The sequence below is a fragment of the Rana temporaria genome, chromosome 6 (assembly GCF_905171775.1).
Source record: "Rana temporaria chromosome 6, aRanTem1.1, whole genome shotgun sequence".
In the NCBI taxonomy this organism is placed as follows: Eukaryota; Metazoa; Chordata; class Amphibia; order Anura; family Ranidae; genus Rana; species Rana temporaria.
The window spans coordinates 135,175,092-135,198,660 of NC_053494.1; the positions used below are offsets into that span (position 1 = coordinate 135,175,092).

The 23,569-nt window shown below is 44.2% G+C and overlaps 1 protein-coding gene across 2 annotated transcripts in view; it reads left to right on the forward strand.

The window, feature by feature from the left end:
- The window catches only part of MAP3K13 (mitogen-activated protein kinase kinase kinase 13), a 204,369-nt gene that overhangs the window by 57,730 nt on the left and 123,070 nt on the right, over nt 1–23,569 (forward strand). The window lies entirely within an intron of this gene.

Genomic DNA, 23,569 nt, shown 5'->3' on the forward strand with positions numbered 1-23,569 from the left:
TGTGTGTGATGTGGTAAGCACACTGTCTACATGCATTACTCTCATGTGTCAAAATCACAGTCCCAGCATATCCCTCCTGCAATAGGAAAGATAAAGCGATAGGACACGTTGTATTTCTCTGAATATAAAGGATTTGTAGTCCCCTAATTTCTCAGATGTCAGCCAGTGGTTATAAATAACAGCTGGCAGTTTATCTTTTCCTGGCATTTGTGAAATGTACAGCAGAGATGTCATTTCTATATGAATTTCAATTAAAGTGAACAGTCTTTAAACCCAAGACAACAAAAACTTTCTTGTTGGTATTTGTTCATTAATCACTTGCTTACTGGGCACATATACCCCCTTCCTGCCCAGGTGAAATTTCAGCTGCCGGGACTGCGTCGCTTTGACAATTGCGCGGTCGTGCGACGTGGCTCCCAAACAAAATTGGCGTCCTTTTTTCCCCACAAATAGAGCTTTCTTTTGGTGGTATTTGATCACCTCTGCGGTTTTTATTTTTTGCGCTATAAACAAAAAAAGAGCGACTATTTTGGAAAAAAAAAAAATATTTTTTACTTGTTGCTATAATAAATAGCCTCATTTTTAATTTTTTTTTCTCAGTCTAGGCCGATACGTATTCTACATATTTTCGGTAAAAAAAATCAAAAAAATCGCAATAAGCGACTGGTCTGCGCAAAAGTTATAGCGCCTACAAAATAAAGGACAGAATTATTATTATTTTTTTTTTTTTTACTGGTAATGGCGGCGATCTGCGATTTTTATTGGGACTGCGACATTATGGCGGACACTTTTGACATTTTTGGCACCATTCACATTTATACTGCGATCAGTGCTATAAATATGCACTAACTACTGTATAAATGTGACTGGCATTGAAAGGGTTAACACTAGGGGGTAAGGGAGGGGTTAAATGTGTACCCTGCATAGTGTTCTAACTGTGTGTGGAGGGGGACTGACTGGGGGAGGTGACCGATCTATGTCCCTATGTACAAGGGACACAGATCGGTCTCCTCTCTCCCTGACAGGACATGGATCTGTGTGTTTACACACACAGATCCATGTCCTTCTCTCTGTAACCGCTGATCGCGGGAGCCTGGCGGACATCGCGGCCGCCAGGCACGCGCATCGGCATCTCAGTGATGCGACGGGCACGCGCGCCCCCCAGTGGCCAGGGGGAGCGGAGGCCGTAAAAAGACGGCCTCCCAGAGATTTAGAGCCACCCTGCGGCCGTACAAAGCCGTACGGCCGTCGGGAAGTGGTTAATAGTTGGCAAGCTGTGAATTGCCCTTTGGGAAGCATATTGTACAACCATGCATTGCTGTAGAAGTCTGCAGATTGGAAAGTGGTCTTGGCACGCTTAGTTCCTGGGCTGCTGGAAGGCCAACGTTGGCTTAGCCCACTTTTACATTTTTCAGGTCTTTAATAGAGCTGGGAAACATTTGTTTTGTTTTTTCTGACGAGATTCTTGCCAAAAATCTCTTGCCGGCCGAGTGTACAGACACTCCATTCAAAAGAACCGCCGTTCTTTTGAATGGCACGAACGCGGTGACTCCATTGACTACGACGAGCATGCGCTCGTCACATTCGATGCCGTCACCGCCATCTTGCTACACCCTAGCTATGCCTTGGAAGCTACCGCGCATGTGTCAAAGTCATTTTGAGCATGCGCGGGTTTCCATGGAGAGGAAAGTATACACACGCTCGGGTTTCTCGGCAGGAAAACACTGCAGAGAATCTCACGATGAGAAAATAGAGAACATGTTCTCTATTTTTCTCGCCTAGATTCTGGGCAGTTTTCTTGACGAGAAACCTCAAAGCCTCGTGCACACGCACGGTTTACTCGGCAAGAAACCTCTGCCAGCAGTTTTCTTGCTGGTTCTTGCCGAGAAAACCAACCGTGTGCATGAGGCTTTATTCTATTATTGCTTGCTGAGATAGTGGAGTGGCTATACACATGCCCTTAAAGTGGAAGTAAAGGCAAAACCTAACTGTACACCTACTCTCAGCCACATTCTAAGCCTAACCTATCTAGCCCTGTAAAGAAAAAATGGCTATACTTACCTGGTCTGCAGCCACTCTGGTACAGTCCCAGGCAGAGCTGTCAGCGGCAGCTTCAGAGTGTAAGAGTGTGAAGGAGAGGCTTCCAACTACGGAAGCCCCATAGTAGCTATCCTGTACACAGAGGGTGCTGCTGGAGACCGTCCTGGATCGGCTGCAGAATAAGTAAGTATATCGATTTTTTTTTTTTCTTTATTGGGCTAGATAGATTAGGCTTTGTAGCTTGAGAGTAGGTTTAGAGTTAGTTAGGTTTTGCCTGTACTAAGGCAACCTGGCTAAGGTTCGAATTGTTGCCTGGTTCAGCAGGAACTGCTCGAGATTCGAACAGTGTATGGGCAAGCTAAATGCACTGATCGATCAACTTGCGTACAACCTTGAGTACAACCAGCATGCCAGGTTTTACCTGCGATTATAGCTAGAGGCTGCTATAATGGAAAAAGGCACACCCACCGCTCCAGGTGAGACCAGGAAGACTAATGATCCAGTAGGTGCTTGCCTCCGCACACAATGAAATGAGAAGAAATGGCCTCACACCAATGTAGATCAAAATCCTTTTTATTTGGACACCCCAAATATGACAGGAATCAGAATACTGGGTAGATGTGTTTTGCACACTTCACGTGCGCTTAGTCATTACTGCTATAAATATAGTCTTCTCCCGGCGAGTACAGCTTCCCCTGCCCCCCACTGGAAGAAGACAATGGCTCAGCAGGAGGGATTCCCACATCAACACTGTCTGTGTTGATGGGGGGGAATCAAGAAATTTGCTCCGTGTATGGCCAGCCTAACTCCTTGAAGGTTTTCTAAGAACTTACAGTATAACAAAGACTGTCACCATATACCAACCAAAGGACTCAACCGTGGGCAATGTTTCTTGTTCAATACATTTTATATTACTTCAGTTCAGAAAGTGTACTGTGCAGTCTAAATATTATCCTGCAATGTGGATGCAACATATGAATTTCAGAAGGAGAAATCCCTGCAAAAGGCCTTGACGATCTAACTTTTGAAAGTGTAAATGGCATACAACTATAGACAATTAGAATGGACATATAGGCAAGGGGCCTCTTAAATAAGATCTAGTATTGAATACAGTTAGTTGATATAACAGCTCAAATAAATCGACTGTGTGCCATCAAGGAAGAAAATGGGTCTAGGGCTAAAATTTGATAACCAGAAGCAGAAGAGAAAGGTGCCATTTAGCTAGATTCAGAGAGAGTTACGCCGGCGTATCAGTAGATACGCCGTCGTAACTCTGAATCTACGCCGTCGTAAATTTAAGCGTATTCTGGAAACCAGATACGCTTAAATTAGGCTAAGATACGAGCGGCGTAAGTCTCCTACGCCGTCGTATCTTGGGGTGCATATTTACGCTGGCCGCTAGGTGGCGCTTCCGTTTTCCGCGTTGAATATGCAAATGAGCAAGATGCGCCAATTCACGAACGTACATGCGCCCGTCAAAATTGGTTACGCCGTATACGCAAGACATACGGCGGCGTAAGGATAAAGCTGCTCCCTAGGTGGCGCAGCCCATGCAAGGTATGGACGTCGGAACATGCGTATCTTTTTACGTCGCTTGCGTAAGTCGTACGCGAATAGGGCTGTGCGTAAGTTACGTTCACGTCGTAGGCAGTGTTCGACGTATCTTAGGCATTCTATCTGACGCATGCGCACTGGGATACGTCTACGGACGGCACATGCGCCGTTCGTTCAAAACGTCATTTACGTGGGGTCATGCTTAATTTCTTTATCGTACATCACGGGACACAGAGCGGCATTCATTACTATATGGGTTATATGGAGTACCTTCAGGTGTAGACACTGGCAATCTCAAACAGGAAATGCCCCTCCCTATATAACCCCCTCCCATAGGAGGAGTACCTCAGTTTTTACGCCAGTGTCTTAGGTGTTAGTCATGGTTTAGCTTGCCTCCGCATCCTTGGGATTAGGTGAGCTACCGGTTCTGTCCAAAAAAGCCTCAGCGCTAAAGTGGTCAGTAACCGGACCCCAAACCCTTGGGGTATAGCCCATAATGCTTTTCTTTTTAGAGAGCTGGACCCTGGGCCCAGAACTTAGAAACCTTTGGGTACCTAAAGTTTTCTGTTGCCAGGGTGCTATATGGGCCCAGGACAGTGGATCCTTCATAGGAACCCAGGGCCTGAAGGTCTAGACATCCCCACGGAGATGGGGGAAGATTGGGCCTCTTGCTTGGCAAAGTCCTGCGGCATGGAGCAGGTAAGTGAGGGGAAAACTTGCGGAACTTGGTTCTTAGCAGGTTTTTTTCTGGGGGGTCACAGGGGACATGCCTAAAGTTATGCACTGCATCTGGCAAACTAGTCACATATCATAAAGATAGGATGGCTCTCTATGTATTATTCCCCATAAGATGTGACCTCCCTTGTAGTGTTGGAAAAGCATTGAGTGGGGCCTGTGTTATATAAAAATATATGTGTGTGTCAGAGAGCTTTGCTTACCTGCAGGCCTCCAGGCGATGCTCCATTCAGTCTTCCTCCTCAGAGCCTGCAAGCAGGCAAAACGCTGACCTCCTCATGGTTCCAGGCTGCAGGCTGCAGTTTGCTGGAACAGAGAGGTCCCTTCCTCCCAAAATCCCCCCCCCCTCCCCCTGTCGGGAGGGGCATTTCCTGTTTGAGGTTGCTGGGGGGAAGGGCGGGTCAGTGGCTTAAAGGAAGGGGCGGCCCTTCCTTGTTTGTTCCATCAATACTTTGGAACTGAGGAGAAAGACCAGAGCGGCAGCACGGGGCGCCGAGGACACACAGTGGCCAGAAAGGATATTGCAGTCTTCAGAGGACTGTTTTGTCAAGCCTAGAAATAGGCTGTTTCTTTTCCATCTCATAGTTTTTCTTTGCAATACTACTCAGGGGGACAGAATGTTTTTTCTTTCCTGGATTTGAAACAAAAACGAAAAAAAAAAAAAAAAAAAAAAAAGTCATCTAGGGGAGAGGAAGCATTTTTTTATCCCCCAAACAGGTGTTTGGACAATTAACTTTTATAGTTCCAAATACCAATAGGTAGCAGGTGTACCTCGGTATTGTACCATGGTATGCCGCTGTTTTCCCTACAGGGAGCCTTGGGGCCATCGGGATCTGGGGCTGGAGCTGACGCGGGTCAGTCCAACCCTAAGATGGTCACGGAGGAGGTATTACTCACCTCTTTAAAAGAGATGCAGAAAAGCATGGGAAAAATGATATCCGCAGCTATGCGGGGCAGTAAGCGGAATAGATCTCCGTCGCCCGAGCGCGGACCCTCAGAAGAGGAGGTCCTTTCCTCAGGGGAATTGGACGACCTCTTGGACACGGACCAAGTAGGTTCAGGGATCGAAGACCCGGATACAGAGGAGTCTGGGGCAGTCTCCCTGAGGGAGAGCTGGTGGATTCAAGGATTGTCGGACTTGGTCCATAGGACATTCTACTTGCCAGTACCAGATCTCCAGGTATCGACGGTTTCAGCTTTGGGCTCACTGAGGGCGCCTCAAAGCAATGCTGTGTTTCCGATCCATCCTCTATTAGAGGGAATTTTGTTCCAAGATTGGAACAAGCCAGATAAGATCTTCTTACCACCTAAAAGGTTCTCTGTCCTATATCCTATGGAAGAAAAATTTTCCAAAAGATGGGCTACTCCTGCAGTGGACGCAGCCATCTCATGTGTTAACAGATCGTTAACATGCCCTGTAGAAAACATACAGGTGTTCAAGGATCCAGTTGATAAGCGCTTGGAAGCACTACTTAAGAACTCCTTCACTACTGCAGGGGCAGTAGTACAGCCAGCTGTGGCTGCGATTGGGGTCGCTCAAGCATTATCGGATCAATTTAAGCAGATGCTTAAACTTATTCCGGCCCAGCAGGCAGAAAAATTTTCGGATGTCCCTAAGGCCATATGTTTTACGGTAGACGCAATCAAGGATTCTATCCAGCAAGCGTCACGTTTATCGTTATCCCTTATCCATATGAGAAGACTCTTATGGTTAAAAAGCTGGGAGGCTGAGCCCCCATGCAAGAAGCTCCTGGTAGGGTTCCCCTTCCATGGAGGACGACTCTTCGGAGAAGACCTAGATAAATACATTCAGACCATTTCAAACGGCAAGAGTACTCTCTTGCCAACTAAGAAGAAGGTTCAGGGACCTGCGTTTAAACGACAGTATTCCCCTGGGCAGGGGCCCTCTAATGCCAAGCAGTATCGACGGCCTCCTGCAAAAGCAAACTTCGGCTTCAACAGCAGATCACAAGGACAGGCTGTTAGAGGCAAAAGGCAGTGGTTTCGCAAACCAGCAAAACCAGCCCCCAAGCCAACCTTATGAAGGGGCGCCCCCACCCACGAAGGTGGGGGGAAGGCTGCGACTCTTTTCAGAGATTTGGGAAGCCAGCATTCCCGACGAGTGGGTACGGTCTTCCGTGGCCACAGGCTACAAATTAGATTTCCTAAGGTTTCCTCCTCCTCATTTCCAGAAGTCGAGGATTCCAAACGATCCGGAAAAGGGAGCCGCATTAAGATCGGCATTAGATCATCTACTTTCCCAGGAAGTAATAGTAGAGGTACCAGTCCTGGAACAGGGGCTGGGTTTCTACTCCAACCTATTCATCATCCCAAAATCCAATGGAGATGTCGGGCCAATTTTGGACCTAAAGATGGTAAATGCATATCTAAAGATCCGCTCATTTCGGATGGAATCCGTGCGGTCAGCAGCTGCCACACTCCAGAAGGACGACTTCATGGCGTCCATAGACATAAAGGATGCCTACCTTCATGTTCCAATTTATCAGCCACATCAAAGATATCTACGCTTCATGGTGGCTTCGCGTCACTTCCAATTCGTGGCGCTTCCCTTCGGGTTGGCTACGGCCCCCCGGGTGTTCACGAAGGTCCTAGCTCCAATCCTAGCCAAACTAAGGATCCAAGGGGTCACGATCCTAGCATACCTGGACGACCTCCTAGTCATAGATCACTCGTCTCCCGGCTTGGAGCGAGCAGTGGCCCTCACGGTCCAATACCTCGAGAGGTTCGGCTGGGTCCTAAATCGAGAAAAGTCAGCTTTCCAGCCCACAAAGCAGTTGGAATATCTCGGCATGAGATTAGACACAGAACAACAAGGAGTGTTCCTACCTCTGAGGAAGGTAAAAGCCATCAAGGAATTAATCCTACTGGTTCTAAGCAAGAAAGAACCGACTATTCGCCTATGTATGAGGTTACTAGGCAAGATGGTGGCCACATTCGAGGCGGTACCATACGCCCAGAGCCACACTCGCATCCTACAGGCAGCCATCCTGTCAGCATGGAGCAGAAGGCCACAGGCCTTGGATATCCCGTTGCCGCTCTCATCAAGAGTCCGACAAAGTCTGTGTTGGTGGTTAGACCCTCAGAATCTACTGAAGGGGAGGTCTTTCAGCCCAGTGGCTTGGAAGATAGTGACCACAGACGCCAGCCTGACGGGCTGGGGAGCAATTTTGGATGGTTGCACTCGCCAAGGTACTTGGGCAAAGCCAGAGAAGCAGTTGCCCATCAACATCTTGGAGCTCAGAGCTGCTCGACTAGCCCTCAGGGCTTGGACGTCAAAATTGCAGGGGTTCCCGGTGAGAATTCAATCAGACAATGCCACGGCCGTGGCATACATAAATCACCAAGGGGGAACCAGGAGTCAAGCCGCTCAGAGAGAGGTGAGCTTGATTCTTCTATGGGCAGAGGCTCATGTGCCCTGCATATCGGCAATATTCATTCCAGGAGTGGACAACTTTCAGGCGGACTTCTTAAGCCGCCAGACTCTATGGCCGGGGGAATGGTCTCTGCATCCACTAGTCTTTCAAGCACTCTGCCAAAGATGGGGAGTGCCGGACGTGGATATCATGGCATCGAGACTCAACAAGAAACTAGACAGGTTCATGTCCCGCTCAAGGGATCCGATGGCCTGCGGAACCGATGCGTTGGTTTGCCCTTGGCATCAGTTCAAACTTCTTTATGCGTTTCCCCCGCTCCAGTTACTACCCCGCCTGCTGCGCAGGATCCGGGTGGAGCACATACCAGTCATCCTGGTAGCTCCAGCATGGCCCAGAAGGGCATGGTACTCACTAATCTTAAGGATGGTAGTGGGAGACCCTTGGACTCTTCCTCTACGGCCAGACCTGCTATCGCAAGGTCCGATCCTCCACCCTGCCTTACGGCATCTAAATTTGACGGCCTGGAAGCTGAATCCCTGATTCTCAGGGGTAGAGGTCTGTCTCAGAAAGTAATCTCTACCCTAATCAGAGCCAGGAAACCGGTCTCTAGGGTGATTTATTACAGGGTCTGGAAGGCCTATGTAGGCTGGTGTGAGTCCAAGCGATGGCTTTCTCGCAAATTTACCATCGATAGAGTATTAAGTTTTCTCCAGCTAGGAGTGGATAAAGGATTGGCATTAAGCACAATCAAAGGACAGATTTCTGCTCTGTCAGTGTGGTTTCAGCGGCCGCTGGCCACCCACTCGCTGGTTAAGACCTTCCTTCAAGGGGTCTTACGTATTAGACCTCCAGTTAAATCCCCGCTTTGCCCGTGGGATTTAAATCTTGTTCTGTCAAGTTTACAGAAACAACCGTTTGAGCCGTTGGCTGATATTCCTTGGTTCTACTGACAAGGAAGTTAGTATTTTTGGTTGCCATAGTTTCCGCAAGAAGAGTTTCGGAGCTGGCAGCCTTATCCTGTAAGGAACCATATCTTGTTTTTCATAAGGACAGGGTCGTTCTCCGCCCTCATCCTTCCTTCCTTCCGAAGGTCATATCCAGTTTTCATTTGAACCAGGATTTGGTATTACCATCCTTCTTCCCTAAACCTACTTCCAGAAAGGAAGGGTTGCTGCATACCTTGGATATTAGATAAAAAGGGAAATGAACCGCGCTTAGGACCCACCAAGGCTAATACAAATGTAGAATACTATAGTGTGAGGCCAATCAGTGCCAACGAAGTAGATAAATAACAAATATGAAAAGAAAAAGGTTTAGGCTGCAGCCCCCCAAGAACAATTCCCCGAGGGGAAAGGCTAAAAGAAAAATGGAAAATGGAATGGGGTGGTGGCGCTGCCCTACTTATAAACTGTGTATATATTAAAATATAGTAGACAGTGACCCTAAGAGGTGCGTGAATAAGTGAATAAGTAAATGTTAGTAAACCGTGGAAACCAACAAATGTTGGGTAGTAAGTGTAATATCAGTGACCAGAAACTGGCATGTAAAGACTGAACTCAACCAAAGGTGGTACACTATACGAGTAACCCAAGCTGTGCTATCACTAATAGGCTATACGCTAGCCTGTGTGTGTGTTTCCACTAAGTGGGTGCAATGTACTCATAAGACCCATAAACATATGGGAAGTGAAATGTAATAATAAATGCAGACGGTAACTCAATTAGTAAAATCCAGTGAGACAATCAATCATCATAGGTATTGAGTGTATAGAAAATACAAAAATGAAAAATGGAAAATAAAAATAGTCCAAAACTGTGAAGCAATATAAAGGACAGTCTTCATACAAAGTGACAATTAAATGAATTAACAAGGGATAAAGTCCATCCAAGAATTGAAGGGATCCGTGCTTGTAAAGGTGCACCTAAAAAGGTGGGTGCTCAATTGAACATTGGTGACAATTCCACGCAGTGATCACGGTGCTCCCCCTTTGGGTCCCCACTCACCAGAGGCACTAACCCCTGCAGGGGTACAGTGCAAGAAGTATGCCTCCAACGATTCTAGGATCTCCCACGGTTCCTCTGCTGTCCTTGGTGTTTCCTTTCCTCCTTATTGGTGGAATTCCGGGTTCAGGAATGGGGGTACCGTTTATTGGTCAGCAGTCCTCCAACAAAACAAATGAACTAGCATAGCGTAGTATGTTTGATCAAACGCTGATTTATTAACACTAGCAATAACATGCGCAGTGTATAAAATGTAAAAATAATAATAAATAAAAATACTGGGTAATAAAAAACAATAGAGCAAGGAATATACTCTATGTAGGATAAAAACTAAAAACCGAAGTAGCAGGTGGAGTGGCTAACAAAAGCTAGCATAACTCCTAGCGCCGCACTGCGTGTACCAGGAAGTGTCGGCAATAGCCTGGAAACGGCGTGCGTTCCACCAACGACCAGCTGGGAACCGGAAGTGCGTGCGTGTATGCGTGTATCCGCTTTACGTACGTTTCGTTCGGATACGTCTTCAGAAGCGGGTGCACGCATACAGCAGAGGGTTGCCCATATAGCCGACTTCATTATGCAAACACCTCCCACCAGCGGCGGTAGCCAATCGTGTTTATTTGCATTGGTTTCCCATCGAATCATATATAAAGAGGGTGAGCCCTTGGATTGTTCTATTTGCATATTTATGCCTCGGAGTCCCAGATGAGGCCAATAATATAAATGAAGCGTCAGCAATATAAGCGCAGATCGATAAACATTACTAATATCACAGTATAACAATAAGCAACCTGCTCTGCTGTAGTAAGCCCTAAATGGACAATCATGGGCAAGTATAGACATACAGACTAGATAAAAGAAAATTGTGTATAAAGGTTGAATGGGGGAAATATAAGGTATAAGGTACAAGTAGATATTTAGTTCTAGGGGGATAAGGTCAAATATATGAACCAGGGCCCAACTATCATAGGCTAGTAGTTGGAGAACGAAATATCCCCTCGGTCTTAGGTGGCTGCATTTAAAGATGAAAGGTGTATATGAAAAATGTATATTAAAGCCACCATAATCTCATGGCAATCCAATGGTAGGTAAATGATGAATAATAATTGATAATTAGTTAGCAAACAAAGGAGAATGTTAGCTAGTAATATATGAAGAGGCTCCCAAAGTGGTCTTAGTGGTGATCCTTACTAAGCAATATAGATATTAGTAATTACCTCGAAAGGGTAAGTATCTAGAGATTAAAACTTAAGGCAATAGAACAAAGTATAAAAGAAATCCAAAATTTACTGCTACCATTTGCAAACCAGCAGGACTATAAAGATAAAACTAAAGAATTGCAGGATGTGATTAAAAAATACGATAGTGACATACAGACTAAAAAACAAAAGAAATTCAAAAGAGACGCTCTAGATTATAAAAACGCGCAAGTCTATAAATGGCAAGCCTCCATGGAGGAACCTAGTGAAAACCTCGATGACACACTCTTGGATGAAAATGAACTGAACCTGGTGAATAATCCAGAAGACAGCTCCTTGAGAGACATCACTGATTTAATAGCACCTGATAGACCCAGGGAATTCATACAGAACACTGTTCACACACCTAGGGGTCAACAGGTGAGGCCTGACAATAGAAGGGTCAGATACCATGATGATGAGTACCAAAGGAGCCCTAACCCCCCTAGATGGAGGTCACAAAGCCGCAACAGAAACCCCCCTAGGTGGAGGTCACAGAGTCGCAATAGAAATTCCCCAGGAAGAAATCAGTACCCATATGATCCCTACTACAACCAAGGAAGAGATATGAGGGATTATGGGGATTTTCACAGAGGTGGCCACAACACTCGTCCACCAGGAAGATGGAGGCCAAGGACAGGCTATGGAAATCCTGGATGGAGAGGGGGGAATGGCAACCGAGGGGCTACCCAGATACGACCGTCAGGAAGAGGAGAAAGCCAAAGAAATCAACCGTACCAAGGTCAGGGACCCTATCCCAACCCATGGAACAGATCCTACAATCAGGAATTGGAGCAAACCCAAAGAGAAAACGCACCAGAGGGTGCAGGGGAGGGCAGAAGAAAACGCCAAAGGCAACATTAGGGAAAGGTATATTTAATCTCAGCAATATCCAATTAACCCAAGACGAGCTACACATTTTAGATTTAGGCCTTAAATATGCCCCAGAAAAAACTCTAGATCAATTCGAGGTCTTCATCGACCTCCAGAAATTCCTTAGAAAACTTAACCTACAAAAATTCTTTCTGAATAACACAGAGGAGAGTGCTATGGAAGTTTCAGAGTATATTCAAACTAGCTTGAAGAATAACTCCACATTTAATCCCAACACACCGGGCAACCAGTGTATAGGAGCGTTTAAAAAGATGGTGGAGGGGGATTTAAGGAAACTACAGAAAACATTTAAAAATAAAAATAAAAATGTGTGGAAAACTATTAAGGAGATTGGCAACAAAAATGAGGTTATTATCAGACCAGCTGACAAGGGGGGTGGACTGGTAATCCTAAATAAAGCAGAGTATGAGGAAGAAATGGAGAACCTATTGAGGGTTGAAAACACCTATAAAAAACTCAAAGGCAACCCGAAAGCGAGATACATCAAAAAATTGACTAAATATGTCAAAAAGGGTGCCACCATGGGGATACTCAATAAGAAGGAGGCAGAGTATCTGGTGTCTAACTCCACTAAAACTCCAGTGATCTACTACACTCCGAAGATCCATAAGAGACTGCTTAAACCCCCAGGTCGCCCCATTATAAGCGGGATAAACTCCATTTTTTCCCGTCTGGGGGAATATCTGGACACTTACCTACAACCGATTGTTAAAGAGGGGAGATCACATCTTCGGGACAGCCTGCAACTTATTAACGAATTGCAACATATTGACGAAGTACAAGATCTACTACTAGCTACTATAGATGTCAACTCACTGTACACCAGTATATCACAGAAAGATGGCATTATGGGGGTGGAAAAAGCACTACATCAAAGCACAGGGCTAAAGCAACAACAGATTAATTTCATTGTAGAAGGACTTGAAATGGCCATGAAATGCAATTATTTCTGGTACAACAGAACTTACTACGTTCAAACCAGAGGCGTGGCGATGGGGGCACGTTATGCCCCCAGTGTTGCAAATTTATTAATGGACTGTTGGGAAGAGGAATACGTTTACAATAGAAACATTCCCCATATCAAACTATACCGTCGGTATATCGATGATGTCATCATCTTGTGGGATGGGACGACCGACAGCTTCCAGGAATTCCTAGAGGAGCTGAACTCCAACAGATATGGCCTCACCTTTACGGGAAAATGCGATAGAGAATGTATAGATTTCCTTGATCTTCAGATTTTCAAAGACGGCTCAACATTACAGACCAGAACACATTTCAAATCAACGGACCGCAATGGATACATTCCATCAGCCAGCTGCCACCACCCTAGGTGGAAGTAAAACATACCTAAAGGACAAATGATGCGGCTCCGGAGAAATTGTAGTTCGATTGCAGATTACAAAATACAAGCCGACATAATCATAGATAGATTCAAGGAAAAGGGGTACAAGGAGCAAAACCTGTTAAAATTGAAAGAAGAAGTTCTTAACATGGATAGGAACAACATGCTGGCACCTAAAATAAAGAACAAGCAGAATAAGCGAAATGTAGCATTCATCACAGGTTTTAACTCTCAATATAAGGATTTTGAGCACATAATCAAAAAATACTGGCCAATCCTACAAGAAGACCATGCTCTTACTAAAATACTGGGGAAAAAACCCAATTTTATTTACAGGCGTGCCCCTTCTCTTCGTCATCTCCTTGTGCATAACGTCATAGACCCACCAAAATCAGTCAATATATGCCCTGAACTTAAAGGTTTTTATAAATGCCAGAAATGCCTGCCTTGCAGAGTGAGCAAAAACCAACCGAGATGAAAAATGAGTTTTAAATCAAGAACTGACTTTAAAGAATACAAGATCAAAGAACTCATCACCTGCAGCACCACCCATGTGACGTATATCATCGAATGTCCCTGCCACCTACAATATGTGGGAAGAACCACCAGACCTCTTAAAGTGAGAATTCGTGAGCATATAAATAGGATCAAAACAGGATATGACAAACATTACCTCTCACGCCACTTTAAAGAGGTCCACCACAAAGACCCTAGTGGCCTGATTTTTTACGGTATAGATCTTGTAAAAGACAACTGGAGAGGTGGCAATAAAACCACCGCCATCTCCCAGAACGAAACCAGTTGGATCTACCGTCTGGGAACATTGGCGCCTTATGGGTTAAATAAGGACATAGATTTAAACTGTTTCTTGGCAAACCCCTGAATTTGACCATTTAAAACGAGACATATGTACCATCTTTTACTAACTCTGAGCACTATTCGTTTATTAGGCGAGATCTCCACCTTCAAATTAGCCCGTCGCCCCCCATTCTTTGACATACCGTATGGGATTTCACCAATTCTGTACACCCCCACCTTCTTTGGGGTGATACAGAATTTTATGGTAGCTGGGTTATGTATTATACCACCCGCTGATATATATTTTTGTCCCTCTTATTTCAAACTCTATCTGACTGATGACCATTGAGCGGATATGGGGTGACTCACATTCATTTATGTGCACTTCTACTATAAATGTTGTCAATAGGCCATTTAGACCGTGTATCATAACTACACTTCTGCCCATCACCTAGAAGGTCTTTACTTCAATAAGAGAATAGTCCTCAATAAGATAATCTCTAGATACTTACCCTTTCGAGGTAATTACTAATATCTATATTGCTTAGTAAGGATCACCACTAAGACCACTTTGGGAGCCTCTTCATATATTACTAGCTAACATTCTCCTTTGTTTGCTAACTAATTATCAATTATTATTCATCATTTACCTACCATTGGATTGCCATGAGATTATGGTGGCTTTAATATACATTTTTCATATACACCTTTCATCTTTAAATGCAGCCACCTAAGACCGAGGGGATATTTCGTTCTCCAACTACTAGCCTATGATAGTTGGGCCCTGGTTCATATATTTGACCTTATCCCCCTAGAACTAAATATCTACTTGTACCTTATACCTTATATTTCCCCCATTCAACCTTTATACACAATTTTCTTTTATCTAGTCTGTATGTCTATACTTGCCCATGATTGTCCATTTAGGGCTTACTACAGCAGAGCAGGTTGCTTATTGTTATACTGTGATATTAGTAATGTTTATCGATCTGCGCTTATATTGCTGACGCTTCATTTATATTATTGGCCTCATCTGGGACTCCGAGGCATAAATATGCAAATAGAACAATCCAAGGGCTCACCCTCTTTATATATGATTCGATGGGAAACCAATGCAAATAAACACGATTGGCTACCGCCGCTGGTGGGAGGTGTTTGCATAATGAAGTCGGCTATATGGGCAACCCTCTGCTGTATGCGTGCACCCGCTTCTGAAGACGTATCCGAACGAAACGTACGTAAAGCGGATACACGCATACACGCACGCACTTCCGGTTCCCAGCTGGTCGTTGGTGGAACGCACGCCGTTTCCAGGCTATTGCCGACACTTCCTGGTACACGCAGTGCGGCGCTAGGAGTTATGCTAGCTTTTGTTAGCCACTCCACCTGCTACTTCGGTTTTTAGTTTTTATCCTACATAGAGTATATTCCTTGCTCTATTGTTTTTTATTTCCCCGTATTTTTATTTATTATTATTTTTACGTTTTATACACTGCGCATGTTATTGCTAGTGTTAATAAATCAGCGTTTGATCAAACATACTACGCTATGCTAGTTCATTTGTTTTGTTGGAGGACTGCTGACCAATAAACGGTACCCCCCATTCCTGAACCCGGAATTCCACCAATAAGGAGGAAAGGAAACACCAAGGACAGCAGAGGAACCGTGGGAGATCCTAGAATCGTTGGAGGCATACTTCTTGCACTGTACCCCTGCAGGGGTTAGTGCCTCTGGTGAGTGGGGACCCAAAGGGGGAGCACCGTGATCACTGCGTGGAATTGTCACCAATGTTCAATTGAGCACCCACCTTTTTAGGTGCACCTTTACAAGCACGGATCCCTTCAATTCTTGGATGGACTTTATCCCTTGTTAATTCATTTAATTGTCACTTTGTATGAAGACTGTCCTTTATATTGCTTCACAGTTTTGGACTATTTTTATTTTCCATTTTTCATTTTTGTATTTTCTATACACTCAATACCTATGATGATTGATTGTCTCACTGGATTTTACTAATTGAGTTACCGTCTGCATTTATTATTACATTTCACTTCCCATATGTTTATGGGTCTTATGAGTACATTGCACCCACTTAGTGGAAACACACACACAGGCTAGCGTATAGCCTATTAGTGATAGCACAGCTTGGGTTACTCGTATAGTGTACCACCTTTGGTTGAGTACAGTCTTTACATGCCAGTTTCTGGTCACTGATATTACACTTACTACCCAACATTTGTTGGTTTCCACGGTTTACTAACATTTACTTATTCACTTATTCACGCACCTCTTAGGGTCACTGTCTACTATATTTTAATATATACACAGTTTATAAGTAGGGCAGCGCCACCACCCCATTCCATTTTCCATATACCTTGGATATTGTCAGGGCCATGAAGGCCTATCTTAAAGCTACAAAGAAGATCCGGAAGACAGATGTGCTGTTCATTCTACCGGATGGGCCCAAGAAGGGGCAGGCAGCTGCAAAGTCCACCATTTCTAGGTGGATTAAGCAATTAATCACTCAGGCCTACGGCTTGAAAGGGTTGCCTCCTCCAGTATCATTAAAGGCTCATTCTACTAGAGCCATGGGCGCCTCCTGGGCAGCACACCACCAGATCTCTATGGCTCAAGTTTGCAAGGCGGCAACCTGGTCTTCTGTCCACACGTTTACAAAATTCTACAAGTTGGACGTAAGAAGGAATACTGATACTGCCTTCGGGCAGGCAGTGCTGCAGGCTGCAGTTTGAGACCCTCGGATTCCGGGGGCTCCTCTTGTTCGAGTTAAATTTAAAAATTTTATTTTTCTCAACTAAGTTGGATTTATTATGATTTGAGTATATCTCTAAATTAAATCCTTTTGTCTTGGAGATGTTCTCCCTCCCCTCATTGTAAGCATTGCTTTGGGACATCCCATATAGTAATGAATGCCGCTCTGTGTCCCGTGATGTACGATAAAGAAAAAGAGATTTTTAATACAGCTTACCTGTAAAATCTTTTTCTTGGAGTACATCACGGGACACAGAGCTCCCACCCCTCTTTTTTGAGGACCATTTTGGGAGGCATACTGCTTGCTACAAAACTGAGGTACTCCTCCTATGGGAGGGGGTTATATAGGGAGGGGCATTTCCTGTTTGAGATTGCCAGTGTCTACACCTGAAGGTACTCCATATAACCCATATAGTAATGAATGCCGCTCTGTGTCCCGTGATGTACTCCAAGAAAAAGATTTTACAGGTAAGCTGTATTAAAAATCTCTTTTTCCCTAAGACACGCCCACCTCTTCCTCATTTGAATTAGGCGCGCTTACGCCGGCACATTTATGCTACGCCGCCGTAACTTAGGACGCAAGTGCTTTGTGAATACAGCACTTGCCTCTCTAACTTGCGGCCGCGTAGCGTAAATACCATACGCTACGCCCCCACAAAGTTACGCTGCCCTACCTGAATCTGGCCAATAGACAGTAGAGACAAATGAGCAAGAAGAAATAAGAGGAGAGGTAGGAAGGATAAAAGGTGAGATGAGGGGTGTTTTCTTGGGAGGGAGAAGGTCTTCTACTATAATGACCAGACTTGAGAGTTATGCCTTGTACACATGATCGAAATTTCCGTCGGGATAAACTCCGACTGATTTTTTAGATGGAATTCTGTTCAAGCTGTCTTGCATACACACTGTCAAACCAAATTCCGACCGTCAAGAACGCAGTGGCGTACAAAACTACGACGAGCCGAGAAAAATTAAGTTCAATGCTTCTGAGCATGCGTCGACTTGGGTCTTGGGTTTTTTTCTCCGTCTGAGTTCCATACTGACGAACTGAATTTCCGATAGAATTTTTTTCCATCAGAATAAAAGAGAACATTATATCTTTCTAAGTCTGTCGGAATTTCCGAAGGAAAAACTTGGATGAGGCACACACGGTCAGAATATCCAATGAAAAAAAAATTCTGTTGGACTTTTTTGATCGGAAATTCCGATCGTGTGTACGCAGCATTAGGCACACATTACATGAGGGATCCTTTCACAGACAACATGCCAATACCAGGACTGCTAGCGGACCACTATGGAGTCACTCTTGCTAACCGGACCAGCAGAGGCCTCTCAATGGGTCACCAACATTAAAATGGGTCAACAGAACGGACACCAGAATCTCCTATCGGACATGGTCATTTATTAATAATTCTAGGTTAAAACTTAAAGAAAGGTAATTTTCTAGCTCAGAGGCCATGGCTCTTAAAAATTTTTTTAAAAACGTAGATTAGCCAAGTAGTGCTGCCATGGTGTTTTTCTTATATTTTTTTTTATTTTTTTTTAAGCTCTGTATTCATTCATTAAACGAACAAAAGCAAGCAGTGTAAGTACCTAAATTTAACTTTGTATCATCCTCTCGGAATCCACTGTACTACAGAACTCCGACTAGAGGAGAGAGAAGCAGCATAACCAACCAGTCATGGGTGCCGTTCCTGTGCCGTGAATGGCGGCTCCCGTGCGCATGCATTGGAGTGACGTCATCGCGGCTCCGGCTTATCACAGTTCTGGAGTCTGTGAACCCGGAAGAAGCTCCAGGAAAGATGTCGGCCGTGACAGCTGTGTGCGGGCAGCGCTACAATAGCTTAGTTTTTAAGGTAAGTATTTCATAATGAGCTGGTATGTGATGCATACGAGCTCATTATGCCTTTTTTTTTTTTGCAGTTTTTTTTTGGGGGGGGGGGATTTTTTCTGAGGTTTACAACCTCTTTAAGTTAAAAGGAATTCTTTAACCACTTAGCGCAAAACACCGTCATTGTACGTCAGTACTTTGATGCAAAATACGGTTGTTATGGCAGCAGATAGCTGTCATAACCCCGGTATTTTCAACAACGCAGAGTGGCTGGCTTTCAGATAAAAAGGTTCTCTGCGGCAGATTCGTCACAAGATCATTTTTATAGGGGGCAGGAGAGGCCCCCCGCCGCATTCTGGTCATCACCGTCACTTACCGGAGCTGTCGGTAGCTAGCGGAGACGATCGTGTCCTTCCTCCTGACAGACATGGAGCCGATTGAGGGAAAGATGGTCCCCGCTCGGCTCCATAACATTGAATGGTGGAAACCATGTCAAACGTCACTTCCGCCCAATGGTCTTAAAGGCAAATTGTTTTATTGTTTTCATTGCATTTTAGTGAAAATGTTAGATCGGAGGTCTTTTTGACCCCAGATCTCACATTAAAGAGGTGTTGTCATGCTTTTTCTATTACAAGGGATGTTTACATTTTTTTTTTACAGGACAGTGTAAAAAAAAAAAGTAAAAAAAAAAGTAAAACGCCCGTCCTGCCGAGCTTGCACACAGAAGTGAAAGCATACCTAAATCAGGCCCGCATATGAAAGGGGTGTTCAAACCATACATGTGAGGTATGGTCATGATTTTTGGAGTGAGAGAAATAATTCCAGCACTAGACCTCCTCTGTAACTCTAAACATGTAACCTGTAGACATTTTTAAATGTCGCCTATGGAGATTTTTAAGGGTCAAAGTTTTTTTTTTCCATCAATCAGTTTTTATTGAGTTTATCATAAACATTGAAAGACAATGTGTACATTGTACATTGTTTACAGAAATCCGTTGACATTTCAAAATGCAAATATAAGGCTAAAATGTCATTTAACAGGAAAATCTAGATCGCAAATCATATGTTAATAAATACATTGTAATAAAATTTGCAGGAGTCACCAATACCATACCCCCAGGAACCCAACTGGAGTCACCATTCTATGAGCGGGTGCAATTTTGAAGTGTGACATGTTGGGTATCAGTTTACTCGGCGTAACATTATCTTTCACAATATATAAAAAAATGGGCTAACTTTACTGTTTTTTAAGTAAAAAAAGTGTATTTTTCCCCAAGAAAATTTGCTACGCAAATACGGTGTGACATAAAGTATTGCCAAGATCGCCATTTTATTCTTTAGGGCAATGATGGCGATCCTTGGCACCCCAGATATTTTCGAACTACATTTCCCACGATGCTCTACTACACTGCAGAGTGCATGAGCATCATGGGAAATGTAGTTCCAAAACATCTGGGGTGCCGAGGTTCGCCATCACTGCTCTAGGGTGTCTGAAAAAATATATATAATGTTTGAGGGTTCTAAGTAATTTTCTAGCAAAAAAAATGATTTTAACTTAAACAAGTGTCAAAAAGAGACTCAGCCCTTAAGTGGTTAAATAACTAGTAATAATAAAAATAGTATCGTTTCACTGGTTTACTTTCAAGTTGGTCCTATTCTTTAGTACAAAAGAAATGTCAGCAAAAATGTTTTACCGTTGTTTGCTTTAGAAAAATACATAGAAATTGCGAAAATACTTTTTACTCTGTGTCATGTTGTGTTTTACATTCATAATGTATGATATCGCAGGTTAACGTTTCCCGGTGATGTCTCACAAGTTGAAAACATGTGGCAACTACTACATTCATCCAATGTCATTTGAATGGGTTACATCATCAGTGCATTGTGAATGTACTGTACTTTTTACTAGCTAAAGGGACGTCAGGAAGGTTGCAGTGGGGTACCAGGTGGAATGAGGATGACAGGGGGTTGTGTATTCGGAAGGTTACAGTGGGGTGCCAGGTGGGAGGAGGATGACAGGGGGTCGTGTATTAGGAAGGTTACAGTGGGGTGCCAGGTGGTAGGAGGATGACAGAGGAGTGTGGTGTTAGGTGGGACGGGGATGACAGGCAAGAAAGAGGAAAGGCACAGAAAGAGAAAGAAGATTCACAAATCTGAAAAAATAGAACGTAACACATTTTTGGAACGATCTGTATTTATGAATTTAGAAATTGGGAAATGTATTTTTAAAAGTTTAGAAATGTCTATTTTCTCAATATGCACATATGCGGGCTGATGATTGGTAAAAAAAAAAAGAGCAGTGCAGTAGCATGTATAGTGGTGTTATCTCGTTTATGGGAATCACTGCCTCTTGAAATCCACTACAGCCTGTATCCTCATGCTGTTATGGGAGGCGGAGCTTCCATCAATCAAGATGTGACATCCCACCCACTGTTCTTTTTTAGTTACTGGGAATGGAGGAGGAAGGGACTGGGCTGTCATTTAGGATCTGTATACATGCCCAAATGTGTGATGCCAATATCATGTGAGCTGAAAAGCTCAACTGAAGCAATAGAGACCAAACTGAGCATGTGCAGCAGGGCTACTGTGTCTTACCTGGACTTATCCACAGTGACCCCGAAGGAGGGGGAGGATCTGTGCATACAGGATCAAAAAGCTTTTTTTCACAATGCAGAGGATTAATCGCTTCAGTTCCACAGCGAGTATAAAAAGCAGGCTATTCTGCATATACAGACAGATTTTACTGTTGTGGGTTTAGTAACACTTTAATCTTGCAAGTCCAGCCCTGCAACCAGCTCCTGCTGCAATTTCAGTGTGTCAAATTGCAGCTAACTGGACCGAGTCAATAAGCAACACAACATAACCATGTATTTTCAGGATTGTGCTGTTACATAACCATTACAGCAATTGCCTTCTGAGCTGCTTTTTTGTGTAGATGCCCTAGAACAGTGATGGCGAACCTTGGCACCCCAGATGTTTTGGAACTAAATTTCCCATGATGCTCTTGCACTCTGCAGTGTAGCTGAGCCTCATGGGAAATGTAGTTCCAAAACATCTGGGGTGCCAAGGTTCGCCATCACTGCCCTAGATAATGTTATAAAACCAATTTCTAGAATGGCTTTAATATATGTTCACATGCACAGAATCTTATGGCCTGAAGCTTGCACAGCTAAAGCTGTCTGCAAAATGCAAACGGTGCCTGACATGTTTGGTGAGGCACTTGACCAATTTATTAAAGAGGTCACCAGATGAAAAGTTTCACTTCCACAAAGAAAGATTCCAAAAGCTCCTCAAAATGCAGGGTACCTGCCCATTCTACCCAGGCAAAGCCTAAGTTCTTTTTGGCACAAGGCATGACCCACTAAGACTTAAATAAATGCAGGGTACCTGTTTACTCTACCCAGGCTTTACCTTCAGAAGCCTAAATTCACCTTTTTTTGGCACAAAGTTTAAGCCACAAAGCCTTCAATAAAGTCCTCTTCACAATCAAAGGGTGTCGTCACTCATAAAAATGGGGAGACATCTGTTTCAGTTTTCCTCTCTCTGGGTCACAAACATCCCATACTAGTGGGTTCAATCAGTGCTGTCTAGAGGGTAGACACCCCAACCCTATACTTCTTTCAGATCAACCAAAGACTGCCCAAGGACAGTTAGATTTGCAAAAGTCCCTAAACCACCACTTGTCCCAGGAAGTCATTGTGTAAGTACCTCCACAAAACTGGTTCAAAGGTTATACTCAAATCTGTTCGTACTACCAAAGCCCAACAGAAATATTCACTACATTTTGTACCTAAAATCCCTCAACAGATTCCTTCAAACTCCAAAATTCTGCATGAACTCTCAAGGTCAGTAATTTCCTTTTGGGGGGGGATAACTGACATCAATGGATTTCCATAATGCCAATCTGCATTTACCCACCTCATCAGCACTTTCTGCACTTTGCAATGCACGAAAATCACTTCCAGTTTGTCGCCTTGCCCTTCAGCTTATCTTCTGTTCCCAGAATGTCCCCAATGGTCTTGGCACCTCTGTTGTCCCTGCCCAGAGCCCTGGGCAAGTTAAGTGCCCTTCTTCATCTCCCAGGCAGTTGACAGAAAATGTCCACGGGACAATATCTGCTTCAGGCTTTCTGCTTCAGGCTTTCTGCTTGGTGATAAAGAGTAGGAAACAGAGGTGCAGAATAGCTCTGATAGTGTAGTCATTTTAACTATTTATTGGGTGAACAACTTTAACATCCACTCAGGTGGAAATGCACTCACAAAATGCAGGAGTAGAGAGGAATGACAATTGGATCACACCAATGTGCAGTCCAGGAAAATCACAACTCCCTAGTAGGGAGCGAGTCAACATCTCCCCCTCTCTGTGCGGCTTAGAACAGCCGCTCTGTGCTGGACAGGGTAAAAGCTGGAACATGAACCTGACTGATTTCCTCCTCATAACCAGGGCGAATGGGTGAGCAATGGAAATACATTTGCTTACCAAGCATCTCTGGAATACTTGGGTCTGGTCCTGGACACATGATATTCTCCATGAGAATTCTAGGCCTAATGATCACCTCCTTTAAGGCAGTGGCTTTCACCAAATTCCATTCAAGAACTCTCCAGCGAAAACATTTTGTTGGTGTGGAAAAAGCAGGCTATTTCTCATCAACTTATCTGTGCTCCTATCCAGCCAAGAAAGATCTTACTTCTCTTGTTGGATCACCACCCCAGTCCTAACAGTGCAGAAGCTATTTCTTCCCTACCACTAAAAAGTCCTTGCCACAGTTGCAGGAGGAGTGTTCCAATCCTTGACAGTTCAATGAACATTGTCTAGAGAGATAATCAAGCTCCCCATCAACATGCAGGAGCTCAGCAGTCAGGTTGTTCCTGCAACACTGGACCCCCTTTCTGAAAGGGCACGCAATCCAGGCAATGCCACCATGATGGCATTTATCAATCACCAAGGGAGTTTGAGGAGCCTGGCTGCTTTGAAGG